The sequence below is a fragment of the Gavia stellata genome, unplaced genomic scaffold (genome assembly GCF_030936135.1).
Source record: "Gavia stellata isolate bGavSte3 unplaced genomic scaffold, bGavSte3.hap2 HAP2_SCAFFOLD_61, whole genome shotgun sequence".
NCBI lineage: Eukaryota > Metazoa > Chordata > Aves > Gaviiformes > Gaviidae > Gavia > Gavia stellata.
In genome coordinates, this window is record NW_026776479.1 from 116,733 (window position 1) to 139,269 (window position 22,537).

The 22,537-nt window shown below is 39.8% G+C and overlaps 1 pseudogene; it reads right to left on the reverse strand.

Moving 5' to 3' along the window:
* LOC132321013 (brefeldin A-inhibited guanine nucleotide-exchange protein 2-like) overlaps window positions 1–20,916 on the reverse strand; it is a 36,862-nt pseudogene extending 15,946 nt beyond the window's left edge.
* Window positions 20,917–22,537: the final 1,621 nt, after the last annotated feature.

Below are 22,537 nucleotides of genomic sequence, written 5' to 3' on the forward strand. Positions count from 1 at the left end.
CTCCCAGAGCCTACACTGCCCTTAGCAAGCCCCATGCTACGTCTTATACAAACCTGCATTCCAAAGATACAGGCTATTCTAATTGCACATCGTATTCCTTCCAAACAAAGGGATGCAACTTCTGTGTCATCACCGTTCTGCAAGCCAACACTGTAAGCTGCCAGCAATGGAGTCCATACAAGCTAAAGAAAGGAAGAAACTAAGTTCAGAAGTCTGTTACGATTTTAGCCCAAAACACTAGGTAACTGAAACCAAATATATCCAAAGAGTCCACCTGTTGCATTACCTAACTCTTCAGAGTAATTTTCCCTTTTTCCATGCTTAAAACTTTTAACAATGAGGAGACAAAGAGAACTTCACACTTACTTTGAACATGGGTCTGACATGATCCAGGTGAGTGGCACTAGTAAAAGGAGCCTTTGCGTGGCTTACGGCCTCCATGAGGGCTTTAGCTGTTTTAGCCATTTGTTCCATCTCCAAGTTGTACAACAACCTCCGCTGCTTCTCATTAGCTACACCTAAGGGGAACACCACACAGTTGCATTGTTTTCTTTTTTATAGGAACATATTCCACATCTTCGCGTTGAGCATCACAAAATATTAAAGAAAGGTACTGCAAATGAAATCTAAAGATAAAAATCTTCCAGAACATTAGAATTCAGGAGGCTATCATAGGTTGCAAGCAAGGAACTCCAGCACTAAGACCCACACCCCAACTTAAGACTTTATTCTATACAAAATAACTAATTTAGCCCTTTACTTATGCCACATGTTATGACCTATTCACTGGAAGTCAAAGCAGCATACTCTATTAAGTCACTTTGCCTGTAAAAATGGATGGAAAATCCTTCATGTTCTCAGGCTGACATCCTCAAAACAAAACTAGCCCTCACCAACTTGATAAATTAATAACTTACTGTTTCTTTATCCTTATACTAAAGGTTGCAACTTCAATTTTCAGGCAAATCAATTTTGTTCCTATTTTGATCTAGGAAACTTGCAAATAGCACGGAAAACGCTGAAAACACCCCCACTGTGCTGAAGATTGAGAATTCACTAATTTAATTCAAATTAATACCAGCTATTCTGAGTAAAAGCAGAGTACAGCTGGGGATACTGGTTTCTAGTGTGCACTACACACAGAAGTCCTCATTTGGTCTAAATGAGGATAGGTGACTATAGATCATGACAAACTCTCTGATCTCTCTCTTTTTCAAACATTATCACAAGGACTGTGGCATTTACCAGCCTCTGAACTATGGCATGCTACTTGATAGGGTGACAAAACATAAACCAACCCAAAACAAAAACCCACCTGTTGTTTAGCACATAAACCCAAGAATTTAACTTGAAAAGTAAGTGCCACCTTCAGTTATTCTACTATTTTCCCCCCACACTTCTGTTTCAAAAAATCCAAAATCTAGTTTCCAGTGCTGCTCTGCAATGGTGCCAGATGCACTTACACAGCTATGTTTCCATCACAGAAGTATCAGTATTAAGTAATAACTGAGCCAGTTTCATTCCAAATATCTATATTAGCGATTCTAAATGTAATTCATGAATTGCACAAAGATGTTTTCAAAAAGGGATCTGAACTCCACTATTCCATCCTGAAAGTTACTGCAATAGTTCAAGAGCACTGTGGTCTTTCCAGTTTCTAGTTCCTTCTTACTTGGTTTACTACACTTGGTTGCAATTGCATATTCTTTTGTCTCCTTCATTGCAATTTTCTTTCCTTCTATTTCTTCATAGATTGTGGATAAATACTCTACTGGCAGGTCTTTACTGTCATTGATTCCTCGATTCATTTTAATGTATTGCTCCTTTGTCATTTTATTCTTTACCTGTAAAAAAGAATGGAAGTTGGGTATCAGATTTTGAATGCAAGTTCCAGGGAACTTTGAACTTCTACAAGTTTGGGTTTTTAATTTATACCTGTGGACTGTGCAAGTCTGTAGTCAGCATTATAATAAGAGTACGCCAAAACATAGGCGGTGTCAGCACTAGCAAATAGTGTTTGCCTAAGGGAGGAAAAAAAAACAAAACAGGCTTTTAGAGCCCTAATTCCTCAATCCGTTAGCTCTATTTCTACATGCAAGAAAAATACCCAGAAGGGCTATGCATTCAACTAAAGAGCTAACAGAGCCTGAAATTATTTAGAAGCGCATGAAGCCCCAAGTGTTTTAAAATGCAAAGAAAAAGGGAAAGAGTATAAAAGCATCTTCTTCTCAATGTTGAAAACTAGCAATGACCGGAACTTTCAAGTACATTCCCAAAAAATTATACGTTATCCTTCTTTGGGTAATCCTACAAAAGCTAAAGAACACCTTATTTTTTACTCCCAGGGTTTCATGAAGAATTATACAAAACCAACCCAGTGATGCACCAACAGGACTAAGGAATGGGAATGAATTAAGCCTTAACACCTAGCTAAACTTCACTGCTAGTTAATTGCATTAGAAACAATAGCAACACTGCCTGCTTGATGTCAACTAACATATACATGTTTTGTTCAACATCTAATGGGCAAGCAAAAACACATGTAACATCTTATTAGCTATTTATGCCATGTATGTTTAATTTTAGCAATTGCTACTGCTTATTACTGTTGTTTACACTTGACTGATCTACATTTGTTTAAAAACAGAACAGCTAATACAGAGACAATTTAACATACATTAGGGGCTTCCCTCTTCCAATAATTCCTTCTAGCAAGTATTTGGGATTTAATGAAATGTCAGCATCAGTATACTTTTCATCCAAAGTTTCCATTTTGCCTAGCTGCTGAAGAGGTTCAGCACCAATATTAGCAACGAGATCTGCTTCTCACACAAGCCTGTAGAAGTTCCTGACCTGATATGAGTGTGAGTTGCACCTTGTCCCTAAGGGCCACAAACTACACTGCCATTCTTCAAGCACTTATCCAATACAAGGTTTTGAATTACCGTTGGTTGCATTCAATATATCTAGCAGCAAACTTCTCCATTAATCTATCAATCTTCTGGGCTTCACCTGGCAGACGAAAACCTTCCAGGAATATACGTAGAGCAGAGACAAAGTCTTTTCCACAGAAATCAAGCTGGTCTACATAGGCATACATCACTTCCTTGTTAAACTTGTTGCTTTCCCCAAGAAATTCCCCTACTTGAGTCTAAAAACACAAGAGACAGTTATTACTGTGTAATCCAACTGCCAGATTTGCAAGACAGTTTATAGTACAAGAATTGCACAGCTGTCACTTTTGTAAGACTGATATACTTCACTGAGCAGGCAGAGCAACCATTAGAAGGATAAGAAACCAGTCTCATTAGAAAATGCCTTTAGTCTGCATATTCTTGCTTCCCTCACTCCCCAAAGCGAGATCTGCATTACTGTAGAGCCAAAGAAAGCTGAATTGTGCCCAATTTCACATGTAGTGGAGAATGCTTTGCCACTGCAGTAACATGATATTCCTTTGCTGGCAAGATACTGTTAATGCAAATAAAACGCATGTTCCCACTTACGGGAAAATCCCTTCAGCACTTTATTGTAAACACAGCTACTTTACTAAAAAGCCTGGGACAGCAAGTAAATGAAAAGTAGCATTGGTATTAAGTACCTTCATTAGAACCCTTGCACTTTCAGTTATCTATTAATGAAATATGAATTAAAGAGAGCGTGCACACAGACATCAGAAGACAGGGGAGAAGATGATAGAGGCAAGAGTATTAATTATCTTATAATACATGTAGTCTTACAGAACAGAGGCGCTCTTCTTGGTGCAAAAATTGTGCAATGTCCTCTGCTGTAGTGCCAAGCATTCCCTGCTCCTGTAGATACTGTATTCCTCTCTTTGGTTTTTTATTAAACCTACTCAGACAAAAACATGGGGAAACTGAGACATACAATTGGAAAATATCATAGCCTATAGAATTTCAGTTTTACAGAGCCCTTCTAAACCAAAGATTCTGTGCTGTAGCTCTATGTCTTTTTTCCAACTAGAAAAGAGTAGAGTCAAAGAACATGCAAAAAATGTTTTAACTATATCACACCATAGGCTACATCTCAAAAGGTACATTCAGTTGCTGATAAGCTTAAAAGTTATTGCTGGAAAAACTCACTTAAAAACTGACCCTTTTGAAATATTAAAAATTAGAGAGTTTCCATGAAACGTTAAAAATTTTGCTGTTAAAGACCTTTTTATAGCATTTACAGACATAACGATCTTCAAATTAATGAAAAAGTAGTAAATGGACAATGATTTAATTCTCCAAAAACTCTATTTCAACAAAAGACAACAAATGGTTTAAGAGCTGTAAGACAACACTAAGCCTGCCTGCTCAAATCAATTTCTCTCTAGGTGTACACACACTTTCCTCTCTTGTGCAGTTGAACCAACACAAAGGAAAGCTGTGAAACCACCCTCCTCTCCATCCAAGATTTTACTGAATTCCTTTTAACTACTACAGCCTCCAGCATTAGCTCTTGAGAACAGCAGGCAAGAGTCTTCAGCATTAAGATCAATTTGTAAGTGTCCCTGCAGGTTTGACTGTGTAAGACCATAACTAACAATATGGTTGTACTCATAGTTTTTTTTACTAGTGAAATTTTCCTGTCATACTGGACTTACAGTTCTATCCCATGTTCAATCATTTCCTTTTGTTGCTTCATGACTTCAAATTGCTCAGGATCATCTGGGACAGCAGTCTGGGTACCAACACTTCCAACTCCTGATGACACAGTGGAGTCCAAGGAACTGACACTACTCCGTCTCCCTCCACTCTCAAGGCATTTACCTTCAGCCATTTCCTGTTCAGATGGTTTATATGAACCTATTTATAAAGAAGGCAGGACTTAAAGTTATCCTGTTCAGTCAAAAGCTTTTAGTTGTAAAATTTTAGTAGAAATTTATGAGTCAATATTCATGTTTTACCATGTATACTTTTTGACAGTCTACACTACATGAAGATGCTGTATCGATGCAATTCTAAAATAATCATTCAAAAGACAGAAGAGCAGCAGAAGCTATGGAGAAATTATTGCACTTCAACTTAGTAACTGCAAGATTTGCCACGTCTTGTTCTATACAAGCCAGCTTTTATACTGTAGACAATGTCCCGGCTAAAGCTCTTAAAAGAGAACCTGGTTATTTGAACCAGACACCTGGAGAGTAGGTTCCTGCAACAACATTAACAATTGTTTGTAAATACGTCATTTGTATTAAAAAAATTGTTATGTAAAAACCTAGCATCAACACTTCCAAATAGCTTCTAAACACTGAATAAATACAAGGACAAACTTATTAAACGAATTAGTCTCTCCATAAGGAAACAACCTTACCCAAGCTAGCCTGATGACTGGGGTTCACAAAAAGGTCTTTGCTCCATTCTACCATACATTTTAAAATAGAAACCAAACATTCAAGTCCTTTTTTCCTCAGGCTTAGTTCCTAAAAAAAAAAAAAACACCAAACACAAAACCAACCAGAAACAAACACCAAAACCACAAACCAATATATGTATATCTACAAGTTTTTAGAAGGAAGGCATTACATCACACCATTCAAATCTTAAAGTTCGTCAGTTTGGGGAAGTCTATTGGTTATACAAAGTTTCTGCCCCTTGACTACTTAGGTTGGATACATCCAGGCCAAGGGCAACCATAACCAGACAGACAACAGAAGACATTCCAGCTGCTTTAAGCAGATTGTCTATTGACAACTGATGAGTACAACCAAGGGGCAATATACACCAAATCCTAAATGCAGCTTTGTTGTATGAATGATTATGACCATCCAGTAAGCCTCTACAGTGTCAGATCTCTCCACAAGCAAGACAAGTGTCTCGCTACCTCAGGTGTACAGTAAACAGTTCTATTCAAAGTCTGAAACAAAGGTCTCCTGGTTTTCACTTCCATTTTCTGGTCAAAGGACCACAGGGGAAAAAAAGAAAACAAAAAACCAACAATCAAGCAAGCATTGATACAATTCTAATCGAAGGTGTGAGGTGCACTCAGCTCTGACACCAACACTGGCACCAAGTTCACTTCAGCCCTGAAAGCCATTAGGCTGGGCTAGAAAAACAGTGCTATAGGCAAGGCCAAATGTCAGAAATACATGCTCTTACTGAAAGCAGTCTATACTTTACTCTCCCTCTAAGGACTGGGAAAGTACAATTTTAAAAATAAAATACTTGTGGTGGAGATAGGGCATAAAAAATTTGCAAAGCAAACACAAGACAAAGGTACTGCTGGTTCATAAGTCCCAGAAGGAAAGCCACTTGAGTAAGGCAGAGGAAAGCTCATTTGATTCTCTCTTCCATGGCAGCCCAACAGAAGAGCCCAGAGCAAGCCTCGTGTCACAACGCAAAAATGCGGCAAAATCACAAAGTAAATTAATCGTACTGCTTCAGCATCCAACTGCAAATGAGCTAACTAATAAAAAGTAAGTAACATCAGTAGGTTACAAACAATATGAATTATCAATAACTATGCAGAGACAGCACCATTTATGAAAAAATAGTACCTTATCTTCAAGGCTGTTTTTCTTACCTGTAAAGGCGTCATTCCCAACTCATGCCCACTTCCTCCCTGTGCGATTTTGGACAAATCATTTACAAGGCGTTCAAATATATTAGCAGCGTTTAAATCACAGTCATAGTTAACATAAATATCCACTACACACTGGGCATCTTGAAAATAAAAGAAAGTGCAAGTATTAGGATTCAGTGCAACAGCATTTTTAAAAAGAATCAGCCAGTTGAAGGAGGCAATGGGGATGAGTCCAGACATTTAACCTAAGCACTATGGGATCAAATTCAATTTTTCACACTTAAACATTGTACGTGGCATTTGTCTTCAGAATCATTTTCATCTGCTGCCAGAGGAAGTGACTGCTTTTCACAATAATGGAAATACCTGCACAAATTCTTGTTAAAGTCTGAATCACCATCCATTTGTGTTCAAAGGAACTTGAAGAAGTCTCTAGAATATTCAGGAAGATCTCTTTGAAGAACACCTGTAAAATAAATGAGGTAAAGGACCTGATGATCTGAAACTTACTAGAACCATATCAAACGTACAAATTAATTTCTATTCAATAATTTCTCTTGAAGAATATAATCTCATGCATATTAGCATTTGAACACAGTAGAAATATACTAGTTTAGTAAGCAGACAAAACTAAGACATTAAGTTCCAGCTGTCTTTTTATCATTGCAGTATTTTTATTTGATAAGTACAGCATCATCCAAATGATAGATAAAAAGTCTCTCACCTCAATCTGCATCTTTAAATGGGTCTTAAAATTCGAAAGCAGAGTGAGAAAGATGGCAAGCGAGAGCTCAAATACATCAGGAACAGAAGATACTCCATTTTTAGATAATGCTACACAAAGATATTGCTTGATTGCGTTGATGAACATTTCATGTGTCCTGAAAACTGGCCCAGCATTCTGCAGTACTGAGAGAAGAAGCTGGAGAGACACTATCTTAGAACGCAATTCATGGGATCTAGAAAAAAATTCAACATTATTTATATTTTTATTGTATTTCTGAATACATACTTCTATTCAACATGAGCACTATAGCATTTTTTCCATGTCAGGAAGAAATGACTGCTATTCCAATTCATTTCGACACGGGGAGCAGAAGGGGTAGAAATCAGCCTGGAAGTGATTTTGGACAACATCTACCATCTTAACTTGGATATTTTCCAGGAGTATTAACATCTTCGATTAGGATATTAAATGCAACTCGGTGCTACTAAGAAGCATTTTGCCACTCCCCCATCTAAAGCTTCACAAATACTATAGTCAAGGCCACTTCAACCAATAAGATTAATAAGCCCATTACAGAAAAAAAACCCCAAACCCCTCAAGTATTACATTTTTGATAATTTGAAGTAAGTTTTAACCCTAGATTCATCAAGCTAATGAAACAAGGGCCTGACAGGTGAATTTTGAATACCTGCTTTACTCTACAGCAGCTACTTAACTGTCTCCAAAAGCTACCTGAAGAAGACAGTGTAATAAATACAATCTCATTACTTGGGATCTGGTGGTCCATCACCAAGTGGTTTCATGGACAGCTTGCACAATGACCTGAACACAAGGAAAGCACCCTTTTGTAGAACATGGGAAAATTTGGCAGCAGCTTGATGTCCAGATACATCTGTTTCCTTGAGAGCAAGAAAGGCAACATTAGATCCTTAGTGAGACAAAGGAACAGAGTAATTAGGAAGATTCCACAGCTCCTCTGAGAATTAGCTACAGATTAAAAGAACAGTACATTTGGCAAAGTTCAAACTAAACCTGAACAGGACTACAAGTGATCTGGATCTTTTCACACATGTTGACTGACTCCTCCCTTCCTCCCCTACCCTGTATTAAAATACAACTATCATAATAAATTTTAGAACAGTTGTTTTCAATATCTACTTAAATTGCAGTTGCTGCTTTGTTTTCAAACCTGAGCAGGACACATACATTAAAGCTTCTGTCCCTTCCTTCCCCAAAATCCCACTGTATTAGTTGGCACAGTAAAAACATTTCTCCTTTCCTAAATATACATTAGCATCCAGTGAAGTTATTTACCAGATTATCAGTGGAGGAAACAGATTGCCCATCGTCTGGTATCCCATTTGTTTGTACATTTTCGTTACTAGAGCCAGAAAGAGCAATATCTGCAGTCTCTAATGCAGGTAGAGCCTTAACTGTTTCTGTTATCTGCTTTTCTTCAGCCACTAAAGGGGAAAAAGGAAAACCGATTAAAGTCACCCATTGAGCTTTTTTATCCCATGACTTTGTGAAGCTCTACAGTCAAGTGGGACAGAAGCAGCACTGGTAAACTAGAAAGTTTCTCAGCTACCAGCAAAAGAATAATATTGTGAGACAATAAAAACCTGTTCTTACTGCCTTAGTAGGTGTTCTGGACAGATACTTAGTAACTAAAAATAACTCACTCCTGTGATTATAAAAGCATGGAAAAGTTTGGCAATACACATGCATCTGTTTTACTTTAGAAGATTCTGCTACCTTTCACAGCTGACTTGACCACATCTTCCAAGATGCCTTTAACCATTTCCTTTCCTCCATCAGTTGTTTCCTCTAATGAAACACACAAAGAGATAATTTTGATTTTAGTACTTTTGTTTAGGAAGATGATTAAAAGGAGAAACATGACCGAGGCAGAAGGGTTAAAAATGACAGATTTTCTTCAGTAGGTCTCCTCTAAAGCCATTTCCAAGAAGTCATGCAAAAATACTCACTGATGTTATTTCCATTGTTTAAATCAAAGCATTGGTATTTTTAATGCAGTGATTTTGTCATTTGTACTTATCAACTGTTAAAAACTTTTAGTTTTGGAATCTCCTACGTTCCTAATTTAGATACAGTATATGCTTATGATAAGGTCTTCATAATACACATTATTTTTACCACAGGAATTCAATTACCTCAAAGTGATTCTGTCACTCCCCACGTACCATGATTATTCTCTTCCTTTTCTTCCCCTTTACCAACCTAATCAAGTCAAATTCCATTATAATTCTATATACATAAACTTTATATATAGTTTTACTAGAATTCTAGGGAAAACATGAGCCTTTCTTCAACGGTTATAACGGTGCAGACAGAAGCCAAGGATGGCCTGTATACTCTGAATAACTACTGAGAAAATGCAAGCGTGATTTGAGCCAATAACCCCAGTCACTTCTCCCCAAAACAGCCTAAAAGAGAATTTTCCAACAGAAACTTTGTAACTGAAAGCAATAGACACAACCTATTCTTGTTCACCTGATGCTGAAAGAGTCAGATCCTGCTCCAACTTCACGTGTCCATTTTCTGCCCTCTCAGGCTCACCGTTCGTTAACTCCACACTTACAGGAGCACTGGCTTTGCCTTCCTGATAGCTGTGCTTCAGCTGACCCATTTTTGGAGACCTGGTCACCACTTGAATTGCAGGAGATTGGGATTTTTACTGATTTGGTTTTTCTACTTCTCTGGATTCTTGTATCTTAAAAAACCAATATGAAAAAGTTAATCTAAGGCACAAAACATGATAAGCGAAAACAGATTTCTATGATGACTGATGTTCCTTTGTGAATTCACATGTTAACAAGAAAGAAACAGTGAAAATATAATCACTTGGCCAGTCAAATTAAAAAGATGCGCTTCGAGCTTATTTTAAAAGCATCCCATCATTTGTTTATACAAAGCCATTTGGCAGAAACTACAATGTGAAACCTTGTTATGAGCAATAAGCTTCATATTTTATTTTTAATCAGTCAGTATGCTACACTGCAGGATTTGACAGTTTTTTTAAAAATTACAAATCGATATCCAACTACAATGACAGGCCCATAAAAATAATAAAGTTTTCTGTTCATTTGTCAAGCCTAAACATTTGAGATGAGCAAAAGTAATAGTTACATACAGCTCGATTTTCCATCCGTGTAAAAATGACATTTAACATCTGCGTGAGGGTAGCTTTGGCAGTTGTCTGATTAATAAGATTTTTACTGGCCAGATGGATGTTGTAACAGGTTCTAACAGTCTGAAGAATTGTTCCTTCATGAATTTCTATATACGGACATGTTACTGCAGTGAGGAGAGCCTGAAAAAGTCCATAACACAGTAAAAATGAAATCTGAGTAAGTAGGCAGCAATAAACTTCATGCAGATCTTCCATAATAATCAGTGGGTTTGTTATGAAACACATTAGCTGATTATAAGACATCATAAGGAACTTCTAGTTCTTATCATTTCTTTGACATTTCAAATCAAAGAAAGTTTAACAGAACTTCCATTTCTGTTCTCTCCTGAGCTGTTAAAGTGTTTTATCACAACTAGTTTTCCACTAAAGGAGATATTCCACCTCCAAACAAAACAGTTATCATGATATTCTACAGCTTCATTTCTGTGAAAGGGCCAATTGGTCTATACCACCATCAGATTAGATTATTAGAAGGTTCACCAACTTCTAACATCAGCTATGTTAGCCCACTGGGACTATTATGCCTTGTTGAGAAGATACGCTCCAGATCTCTCTGGAAAAACGGACATAAGAGCAGACAGACTAGAGCAGCAGGCCATGATACTGCATCACAGTTACAATGCCTTCAGTTGAAGGCTGATAGCAATTCATTGGCCTAATGAATATGGGCATTACTAGCCTAGAAGATGAACATCGAGCTGTCTGCAAGATAAAGTATCCAGGCCATGGCTCATCCCAGAAAGAAGGACAAACATTTATAAAGTAGTCCCTTATGTTCTGCTTCGCCAAGAAGAAATACATTTCACACACCAATTCCGACGTGGTGACAGCCTCCCTGAATTCAATGACACATCTAACAGCGTGAGAAATGAAGAAACTGGGCCCTAAGTAGTGCTTTGCATAAAATCTTTTTCAGTTACAAAATCAAAGACAGAGAAAGCAAATTAACATTGCACCAGAATGAACCAAATAAAATACCTTAATTATCTGCAGCTGTACTCCTTCATCTGTTTGAGGACCCTGAAAGCAATTGCAAATGGTTTCAACTATTCGGTCAATCAGTCGTTTTCCAGGAGCTCCACTGTCTGGAGCATTGCCAGTGATATGTCCATATGCAATGAGTTTCTAGGTAGAAAGAATGCAGGTTAGACAATTATATGCTATTAAGTAAAAGACAGTTAAGTACAGCATAAAAAGGGGGTTTTAGTCAGCATACCTCACTTAACCAGTTATAACACAAAAATTTAACACCATCAGTAGTCTGGCTACCAAATACTTGGACTGTTCACACATCAGGACAAAACAGATTCAGTAAGTGATAATACAAGCTTTTTCCACCCAGACCACTTCTTCCTATGGTAAGCAGACGAAGTTTTTTAACATCAATCTTTGTACCTATTCACAACAGAAAGGTTCTGTTCTTAAGATGCATTTGTTTTTTCTGTAAGAATCTAAGGAGGAAGAAGGTAGACAGATTCCAGAGTCTGACCTCCCATCACATCAGCACTACAAGAAACAGCATGGTAAATATTCCTTTTGGAGCACCACAGGTGAAACATGTTTACTGAATAATGGAAGCATTCATGACCTTCAATAAAGGCTTGCTTCACTACAGAACAACAGAGACACACTTCTGACTTTGACAAGATGCACTTTCAGCCAAGCCTGATAATAACCCATTTTGCATGGTTTATGCATCTAAGTAGGCATAGTGGGTATCTGCCCAGCTGTATGTACTCAGGACAGTATTACTTCTTCACTCTAAGAATGCCAACAGCACACAAGATTTTTGCAACTGCATGTTTGTCCACTTCACTCTGTCCAAGTTTAAACAGAACACTTACCTGCAAACAATCCAGGGAAGTACTGACAATGCGTGGAGACTTTGACTGGCAGGCCAGTTCAAATGGAAGGAAATACTTACCTGCTTCAATGAAGTTTGCTTTTGGTGGAGCAGCAGTGCCTTCTCTAGGTCAGATAAGAAGAGTTATTATTTTTTCTAAACATGTGTATCACAGCAAACTACACTTCCTCCTTTTCTAAATTTAAAGCTGAACAGTACATAGCAGCATACAAATGTAACGCAAGTTTCTCGCACACATACTTTCTTAAAGTTCCATTTTCTTTAAAAATCACGCAAAAAACACTTTACATTTATTTATATTGCATCTGATCTTTTTCATATATTCTTCAACTTAACTCTTCCCTCACTACACTCTAACGCTGTCCCACTACCTGAAACACTGGGAAACTCCTACACAACTTAATGATAGAGCGATCGAAGTTATTCTGAATTAAACAGGGCCCATATGAGGAATACTAAGCAAAGAGAAACACATTTGGGTTCTCATTTTAAATCATAGCACAGTGCTGGAAAATTGTTTTAAAATTTGGATTTAAGTAATATTTCAATTGATATTCTTGATCTAGGTAGTTAAGAGCATATACTATCAAATAGAGGATACCTACTGCTCTTTATGATTTCCTATCAGGCTATATTAAACCCAGTAAAAGGATCTGAAAAACTAGCACCTTTTAGAAGTTCTGCAATTTTTTCATAGTGAAATTCGGAGGCAGTTATGGCTTGAGTACCCATAGCCACAAACATCGTGTAATTGGAACACATGGGCCATATCTTGTTTTTGGCAGAAAGGTGTGTAACTGGGTATTCACAAACTCATTGCCATGATGTATATACATTCTTACATTTCCACTATTAAATTATTCCACTTGCTGTTTTCTGGCATAGTTTACAACAGTTAATAATTTACCTTTGCTTTTCCAGCTCAGTTTTTATTTCATCTGGAAGAAAGAAAAAAAAAAAAATCAAAGCATTTAACACCCAACATAAACTATCATTAACACAAATAAGGAAAATGTAACAAAGCAAAACTGTTTCAAACCAGAAGTCTTACACTTCAGTATTTGTTATTCCTTTCCTCTAACATCTTCAGCTTCAGAAATTGTAGACAGTTACACCATTTATTGGAAGGCATATCTCTCAACTTCTACATGAAAAAGCTAATTTTTCCAAATATTTTTAACAAAAGATGTCTTTAGAAAACACAGGTATAGTATGCAATTTTTTTTCAAGAGTAGGTCTACATCATAGAGAGCTCAGGTCTGCAGAAGTCTTTAAGCCACTGCATAAGCCGTAAGCTCAATGCATTAGACCTTCCTGTTAACTACAATGATAGTTAGCCGCTTTTGTTAAATGTCACAATATGACATCAGCTGAACAAACAAACTCTCCGAGAGAGAAGGAATCTTAAATGCATGCTGTCATTTTGCCAGCAGAGCTTTTTTTTTTAATTACAATTTTTAGGGAGCTTTTCATAAAAATCAAATACAGGGAAAAAAGTATTTCTTTCATTTCTATTGTATACAGGAGCAAATCCGAAAGATCCTAGTATGGCTTTTTGAGGATTTCTAACATATCACCATGATGCACAACACAGACCAGAACTGCACTACACCAGACACCGCATAAGCACATACTTTGAACACTGACAAAAAATATCAAAAATAGCACACATAGTAAGGCTGCACAGCTACAACCATGTGGAATCCTGTCCATGCCACCCCATCTCACATGCCTGCAAATTATCATGCCCACAAAACTTGTTTCAATTGCAAAGCTACCAGAAACAGATCCTTCACTCAGTACTTGTTCTCCACAACTCTGGAGGGGCATCATTGTTTGGTATTAGATGTTCAGAGCTCAGATGATTTCAGCCCTGTCTGTGAACCTCCATAATTTCTTCTCTCTCAGAAGCATCAATACACAAAACATACCAATGAACAAGGACTGCAACAAACACATATTACAGTTTTTTGCACAATCCTGTTATTCAATGAATGTTACAAGAATTAATCCTTGCGGAGTATGCCTATTTTGTAACATTACTACCCCTATTTTATTGAGAAAATGGAAGCAAAATGCAGAGGAAACCTGTATAACTACAAGCTGTGAGTGATATCAACTACATCCAGGATGGGGACTTGCTATTCTGTCTGCCATCTCTCTCATTAATGAAAGCCAACACAGGCAGCAGTCACGAAAAAGGCAGTATGACATCCATTAGCAATAAATGATATAACAAGAACTGAAGGAACATTAGCCACCCTATAGTCAACAAAAGAATAGACAACAGAAAAATTGAAGAGTCACAGGCCCACAATGCATCATGGCTCTGCTCAGAAGCCCACCATTTTCTAATCAAGTCCATCATGCAAACAACCATGCCCAGTAGCTGTAAAGGAGAGACAATTTTCACTTTCCAATATTGCACAAGCCAGTGGCAAGGCAACAAGCTGAGCCAAGCGCAAAGCCCCAGTGCCTGAGATTTCAGAATTAGAAGTAACTGCAGCTCTGCAACACTGCAAACCCAGCATCGTCATCCCCTAATACTTCAGGCTTCAGCTGGTAAGGAGAGTCCACAGAATGGAGACTGTTGATAAGAAATAACCACGGGTCCCCATGCCAAACAGATAGACAATGCGAATCTTAACACAGCACCACTTCTTGGATCGCTGTTTTCTTCATTCCAGTATCCAGGATGGCTAGTGAGAAGTTCAAGTCAGCAAAATTTGAATTCAGTCCTCTTGATTTTATTGATTTCCCATCTTTAACACCATATTATGATCCACAGAGCTACTGAGGATAACATATACGAAAGGACCCACCAATTTATCGTGTCCCTATTTAGATCTGTCTTCCTATTAGAGCAGTGTACTCCTGTCACCTACAGGAGCTGGTTACTTAAAACAGAGTTTTCTGGGTAGCTTTACACATTCAGAATGCTTAGTCCTGCCTCCAGGTCTTGGCAGAGAAAGGCATATTTTAGCTACAGCCAGAATCCCAAGTACAGCAGGATGCCACCAAGGTGGTCAGCTATACCACAGTTAATGCTGTATTTCAGAAACCTTGCAGAACTAGGGTTTACAGTTTTTTCTCTTTTTTTTTTTTTTAACAATTGCAAAAACTCCACACTTTCTGAACTAAGTTTATTTTTTCCAAAGCAGAAAGACTGCCCAAGTTGGCCAAGTGGACCTCCTTGCACTAAAAATGATAATTTGTCTAGTTTGGAAATAAAAGGCTTGCTTAATTTGATAATGTTTTGGTCAGGTCAGACCAGACACCTTTTGAATACTCACAGGTATTTCTATAGCATATGAAATAGAAAGCTATTTTACCTATTAAAAAGTTGCTGCCAATTTTTTTCACCATTGGCAGATCAATAATGTGAATATCATCAGAGATACAGTAAAAAAATCCATATTTGATACATCTAGCTCAGTGAATGCGAGTTTTCTTTAGGGGTTTTCTTGTTTGGACAGTCACCCACTTCCCACTCCTCCTCAGCAGCTGCCACTTCAGAAGTTGTGGCAAAGCCTAACTTTTGTGATCCTTGAGCGGAAACTGAAACCTGTTCAGTGTCCACTAGTCTGGCCAGCTTATTACTCAAAACTTGTCTCAGTTAATCCAGCTCAGTTTTGGCATCCTTATTCCCACTGCACCCAGCCGATGGCAGAAGGAAAATTGAAGGTCATATACACCATCTTCATTCTATCATACTATTTGTGGGAGGTGGACAGCGAGGACCTGTTGGGTGGGGGGGTCCCTTGGAGGGGGGTCTCTTGGACAATTTGACTCTCAGAAATACTCCATACATTTAAAAAAAAAAAATCTAACCAAGGCCTGACCAAGCTCCCCACAATTTTATTATATAAAGGTTTTTCTAAAGCCATATAAAACCATCTGCACCACAACAGTATTTTAATAAATAATGCTGGCCAAAAAGAATAAATGAAAGGACAAAAGCAAGTTACAGGCATGCCTCTGCTACTGATTGCATCAAAATAGTTTGGAAATCTCCACACTTGAAGCACTCATTTGGTGGTCTGACCACCAAAAGTGAGTGAAACAGAAATTGTTGCCTAATTGAAGTCTGTTGCCAAGCCCTGACCAGGCACAGTTAGCTTCCAGAATCCTACTGCCACTGTCACTCTCCTCTTCCAGTCACAGAATTAAGGGGCACAGCTCAATTCCCTTCCACAGCTACAGAACGCAGCCTGAATTTTGGTCAACGTTTGGTTATCACAGCACAACACTGACGCCTCACTTGGTGCTTTCAGTACTAAAGCTAAGGCCAGAATGTGTCGGCACACATCACATCTACTTCAGTCAGAAACACCTTCAACTCTGGGCACTACGTGTGCTGCCCACTCGACACAAGCCTTTCAGCATTCCTACCAGGCAACACAACTGGAACAACAAGCAAGGCCTTGCAACAATTTCTTCCAGAGCTTCTGGCCATAATAAAAGCAGGATGAAGCTCATGCTGAGAGTAACTACCATTCTGTATTAGATGGGTGGTTTGCTTGTATTCAAAACTATATATTAAAATGGAGGAAATAATTGCCTGCCTGCAATTAGATGCAACCTAATGTACAGTCAAGTTTGTCTCAGTGGAAGAAAACTCTTTCCTGTGCAGAAAAATGGCATAGCTTGTGTTAGCACAAGGGCACAAGCAATGTCTTTCCATAGCTTGTCAGAACACCAGACAGCAGTGCCAATACAAACACATGGAACAGCAGCAAAAGCTTCCCTCCCCCCAACCCGGTAAAGTCTACTGCATTGCCTAATTCCAGGCTGCCTTAAACTTAAATCAAAAAAAAAAAAAACCCAACACCCCGCATTTATTGATTCTATCGATCTATAAAGAACCCTTTAGAAAAGGCTGCCACAATGAAGCCAGATTAGCTCCTCTTTGACCCAGTGTTCTCAAAACATGCTAGCCAAAAGGCTACTGAACTCAGAAACACAGGCTCATTTTAGACGTGACATTTATACTCAGAGACTTCTTAAAACGCACAACTAGCTTCTTAAGTGAAGGCATGGTTTAAGAGATTATTATTTTTAAACTCATTAACAAGCTAACTAAACAAATTATGCTGTTTACAAACTTCAAAGATATGCACGTGGAGGTGCCTAGGCAAGCAAAGAAGGTCACATAACCAGGCAGGCTGCACAGTATATCATTAAAAACAATCCTAATAGTTTATGTGAGAGACCCAGGTGCACAATTAGCATTAGACCAATATGAACTGCTGTGATACACACTGTCTGTGTTCCACTGTAAATTTTTCAGGACAGAGATTATTTCAGTAGATTTACTAAGAACCATGTATACACAGAGCTCAATGCAAATGCTTATTAAGCAACTATTTTTATACAATACACTCGCTGTCTGTTGAAAACAACTTTTCTTAAAAACACAGTTTTCTAAAGCAGAGCAGAACAGCTTCTCTGTTTAAAAACCTCCATTTCTTCCACTCTCTCCTGGGGCTTACTGGCACTAAGAGTACAGGATACAACCGTTACACCTACCGATGAAGCAAGAGACTGAATGAAGGAATCTATTCAAACTGTACTTACTCAACATTAACACTGTATATTTCAAAGGAGGGGGTGGACAGAGAAAAAAAAACACCAAAAAAACCACCACTGGGAACTGGTTTTGTTCCTTTTCTTCCACACTTCTCGTGTTTAGGTCCTACATGAGCCTATGTTACTTCTCATTTCTACAAAGTCATGAAGATATTTTGCAGTCCAAAACTGTACAGTATTAGTCCAGTGAAAGGTGTATTACTGGGAAAGGATGAGAAAAAAGGGTAAGAACAGTTTAAAGTTAGAACGATTAAAATTATTAGAACAGATTAAAATTAGAATGAAAGAATACCTTATTTCCTATATAAGAACAACAACAATTTTCAGTAGTAATTTACTTAATTTCTTAGGAGTTGAACACACTCAAAACAATAAAGAACTCGTAAAAGAAAACAAGGGTATCATTCCCACAGTTAGAAATATATTCCTCTGTCTCACTAAACAAAAAATTTAAAGCATATACAGACACACTACTGCAGTAACGCTACAGCAGAAATTGTAGAAATAGCTGCAGGTTAATTTACATTAGGCAGTTGTAGAATACACCAGTTCCTCTCTAGTCAGAAAAAAGATGCATCGCAGACTTCCCTAGTACCAAGAGCAGGTATCACTTACACATGACCTGTGCCTATGTTGACTGGTTTATAAATGGTACAATACCTCGAGGCTCCATTAAAAAGACCGTTGTATAAATAAGATGGCACAGCAAATGGAATTTAGTAAGAGGTAGAAAGGGATTATTCGAAGTGTGACATGGCGAAAAGAAAAACCAGAAGACAACAGCTGACACAATTACCAGTTTCATAAAGTTAACTTCGCATTTCTCTCAAACTGAATTAATTATAGAGTTAACTGGACTTTGTTATGGATGAAAGGATCTTCAGTGTTTTGAAGAATAATAATAATAATAATAATAGTTTGTGTAGATTACGAAGTTCGGTCTGAATTCCTCAGACTGCAGTAATGTTCTTCCCATGTTTCCTAGCACATTTACTGTTGCACAGGTCTTGATAATTAAGTTAACACTTTTGAAACTGAAGTCACAGTCTTAGTTAATATAAAGTATAAGTTCAATTAAACCTAAGTATATGTAAACAAAACTTATTTTTTCATTTGAGTAAAAAAGAGCTTAACCTAAACAGAATGAAATTTGGGAAAAAAAAAAAAATCACACCTAAGTAAAAGAAACCACATTCATATTGGTAGCTTAAAATGGTGCAAAAACATTCACTAAATATAACAGAGATCCTTTAGTACAGTAATCAAGGCCCTGCTAGGGCAGGACAGTTGGGCAACAGGAGGTTATCTATTCATGCTGACCTCTGCTTTAGCCCAGGAAAGCACATGGACTTTTTTTTCCAAGCAAGGCTAGCAAAAAAAAAGTCCATCATCACAAGCATTAGCTACCCTGAAATGGCCTGTACCTTAAAATATGCAGACATAGAATAGTTATAACCCAACATGCAAATGCTAATAGGTGGCTATTGCACAATACCCCTCTCCCAAAATCATAGTCTTTGATGTGTTAACAAAGATAAAGACCTTCACTAATCTTTCAAGGAAGTTCCCTTTCTCACCCGCTAAATATAATTACATAGCAGCAAAACAGGTTCCCAGTCCTGTAAATGGGTTGGGTGCATGTTGGGGTTGTTGGGGAAGAAATCAGGAAAAGGAAGCAAGTAGGAAAAGTAGTCTCTAATCGCTGGAGCACACGTGTTAATACTATTGCTCACAATGTCAACTTCAAATAATAATAAAAAAATACCCTTCTATCTGGTTACCTTTCTCTGGATCTACTATCACTACAATTAGCTCCTACAAATTTCTTGAAGATAAGGATTGTGGGAAGGAAGATAGAAATGACAGCTATTTTTCAAGCTAGCTTTCACTGCGCATTGGACAGAATTTGCATCTGCCCAGTCTCCTTACATATCCAAGCTGTCTTTTCTTCTGTTCTGGACACAGCAAATGTTCCCAAATTAAAGGAAAAATATTGGTGCAAAGCAACCAAAACTCTAAGAGACATGTCACTTTTGCAAATTAAGAAAGGCCACTGAGAACTCCAACCGTAAGAGCTATACTGCTTTGCCCAGCTTACTTCTTCCGCTTCATGACACACCATATGTTTTCATAACTTTAACACAGAGACGTATATCATCAATTTGTACTTGCAGAAAATTTCAGGACCAGTCCACCAACTTCACAAAAAGTATTTTCAGTTCTGCAAGACACCACAGACATTGCGTATATTTGGCTATGCTGCTAACAGCTTTTAGCCAGTCCAACCACGAGTTGGAGATAAGATGTCAGATTACTAGCCTTGGGAGATTTGAGACTCCGCAAGTCGAGGGCCTTAAACAGCCTGTTTCCTATAAAAGCTTATAATCAATTTTCTCAAAATTGGTTCTAAAGTGACAAACCCAAGCCCCTTTTGTTTCATATCGAGACCAGAACTTAATTAAAGAGATATTTGGGGGTTCCCCCTCGTATTTGCGGGTCTCGTGTTGGAGAGAGAACTTTCCCCCCACTCCAAAGTCCCGAGCTCAGCCGGGGCCCCGGCCGGCAGCCTCGCAGCTGGGGGCCCGGGACTCGCTCGCACCCCGCCGGGGATCCGACGTGGCAGAGGACACCACCCGGGGCGGTAGCACGGCCTCCTGCCCCCGCCGGACAGGGCGAGCAGGGATTCTTCCCCCCCCCCCCCCCCCCCCCGCCGCCAGCGGTGCCCTCTGCCATCCCCCCAGGCCGGGGAGGGGTCGCGGCTCCCAGCCCGGCGCCCGGCAGAGGCGGGGGAGTCCCGCGGGCTGTGCCGTGCCGTGCCGTGCCGTGCCGTGCCGTGCCGTGCCGGGCGGACTCACCCAGCGCCACCTGGCAGGCTCTCCGCAGCTGTCCGTGCGGGGGCCGCTTCGCTTCCTTCTCTGCCAGGATCTTCTCCAGGGCCCGCGACACAAACATGCTCTTGGTGCGGGCGTCCTGCTCGCGGGCCGGGGGCTGCATGGCGGGGCGGCCCCGCCGCGGGGCAGGCAGGGGGTCGCCGGGGCCGGCGCTCAGAGTCTGCGGCCGCGCCGCGGCCCCATCATCCGGAAGAGACGCACCTCCCTCAGCGGCCGCCACCGCGCCACCGCCACGGCGCCGCCATATTGGCACCGTCACGTGACTCGGGCTACCACCCCGCCTTCCCGCGAAGACCTCCGACCCCTTCCGCGGTGCGGATAGTGACAGGCGGCGAGGGATGGGCGGGGCTTGCGCAGGGGGCGGGGCCCGAGGCGGCCTGCTGCCTCCCCGGGGCTGGGCTGCGGCGGCCGCAGCAGTCCCGGCACGGTCAGCGCGTCTCGCTGCTGAACAACGAACCACGGCTGTGATGAACTAAAACTAACGCCGCCTCCCCGCAGCTTCGGGCTTCTGGCGAGCTGCTAACCTCTTAGTGGCGATCAGCGCGCTTCTCTGCGCGGCTGTCTGCAGGCGGGGCCTGCCCGGCATCACCAGCTTCCCCGGGAAACGGGGCTCCCGCACACCACGCGCGGGGCTCCTCCCCGCTTTTTTAAAAAAAATTGGCCCCTTTTCTTGTCCCTGCACTTTCTGGGGGCAAAACCCGACTACCTTCCTTGCTGTAATGCAAAACGCTGAAGTGGAAATTGGTCTGTTGGGTCTTGGGTACGAATTTCAGTATCAGAACTGCAAGTACAGTTACTGCTGCAAATATTTGTGTTGATTAAGTTATAATTCCTGAAAGGGAAGTCACTTTAATATAATACTCATCATACTTCTAATCTAAGCATCTCAACATTTGCATTGTCACCACCAACTTTCACAGAACGAGTCGTGTAAAGAAGCAGTGAGAAAGTACATGTGAAACACACAAAGTCGTACATTAAAGAAGAATCACTAAAAATTAAATTTCAAGTCCCAGAAATTGAGTCTCCTCTTATAACCTTATGCCCAATTGCATCTTCTCCCTTTACCCTTTGGCCTGTGTGGTAGGGTACCTTACACCCAAAATCAAATTGTGGACTCTGAAAGCATTTGCTTTCATCATTGCGCCCAGCCAGAGAGAAGAAAGCAGGATTATTGGACATTTTAATGTTTCACAGCATAATACTGCTATCATAGTGGGAACAGCAAGGCACTGAGGAGATTGCCCTTTTTTTATGGCCTTCAAGCTCAGATGGGAATCAGTCTTGTTATATTCCTCAGACCCAGTAGACAGAGCCCAGGATGAGCAGAGCTTTCCCAAGCTTCCTGGCAATTATGCTATTTCAGTGGCTGAGTGACACGCCACCAAGCACACCACGCATCTCTAAGCTCCACAATCCCTTCATCTATTTATTACTGCTTTTCAGAAAGACCACTGTGAAGCCCAAGTGTATGGGGGAAACCTCTTCATCAACAGTGCTTTCAATGGGCCCTTTGTGGGTGCATGGCTGTCCAGGACACAGCTGGGGAGCTGAGTTCTGCTTTTGGCACGATTTGTTGGGTGTCCTTGGGCAAGTCCCTTTTTCCCTGGGTCACCTGCATAAAGGATCATAATACTAGCTCACATGAAACATTCCGAGACCACTTTTAAGGAGCTAGATCCTATTGTATAAGAAAACACCAGCAGATGTTAAGGATAATGTCC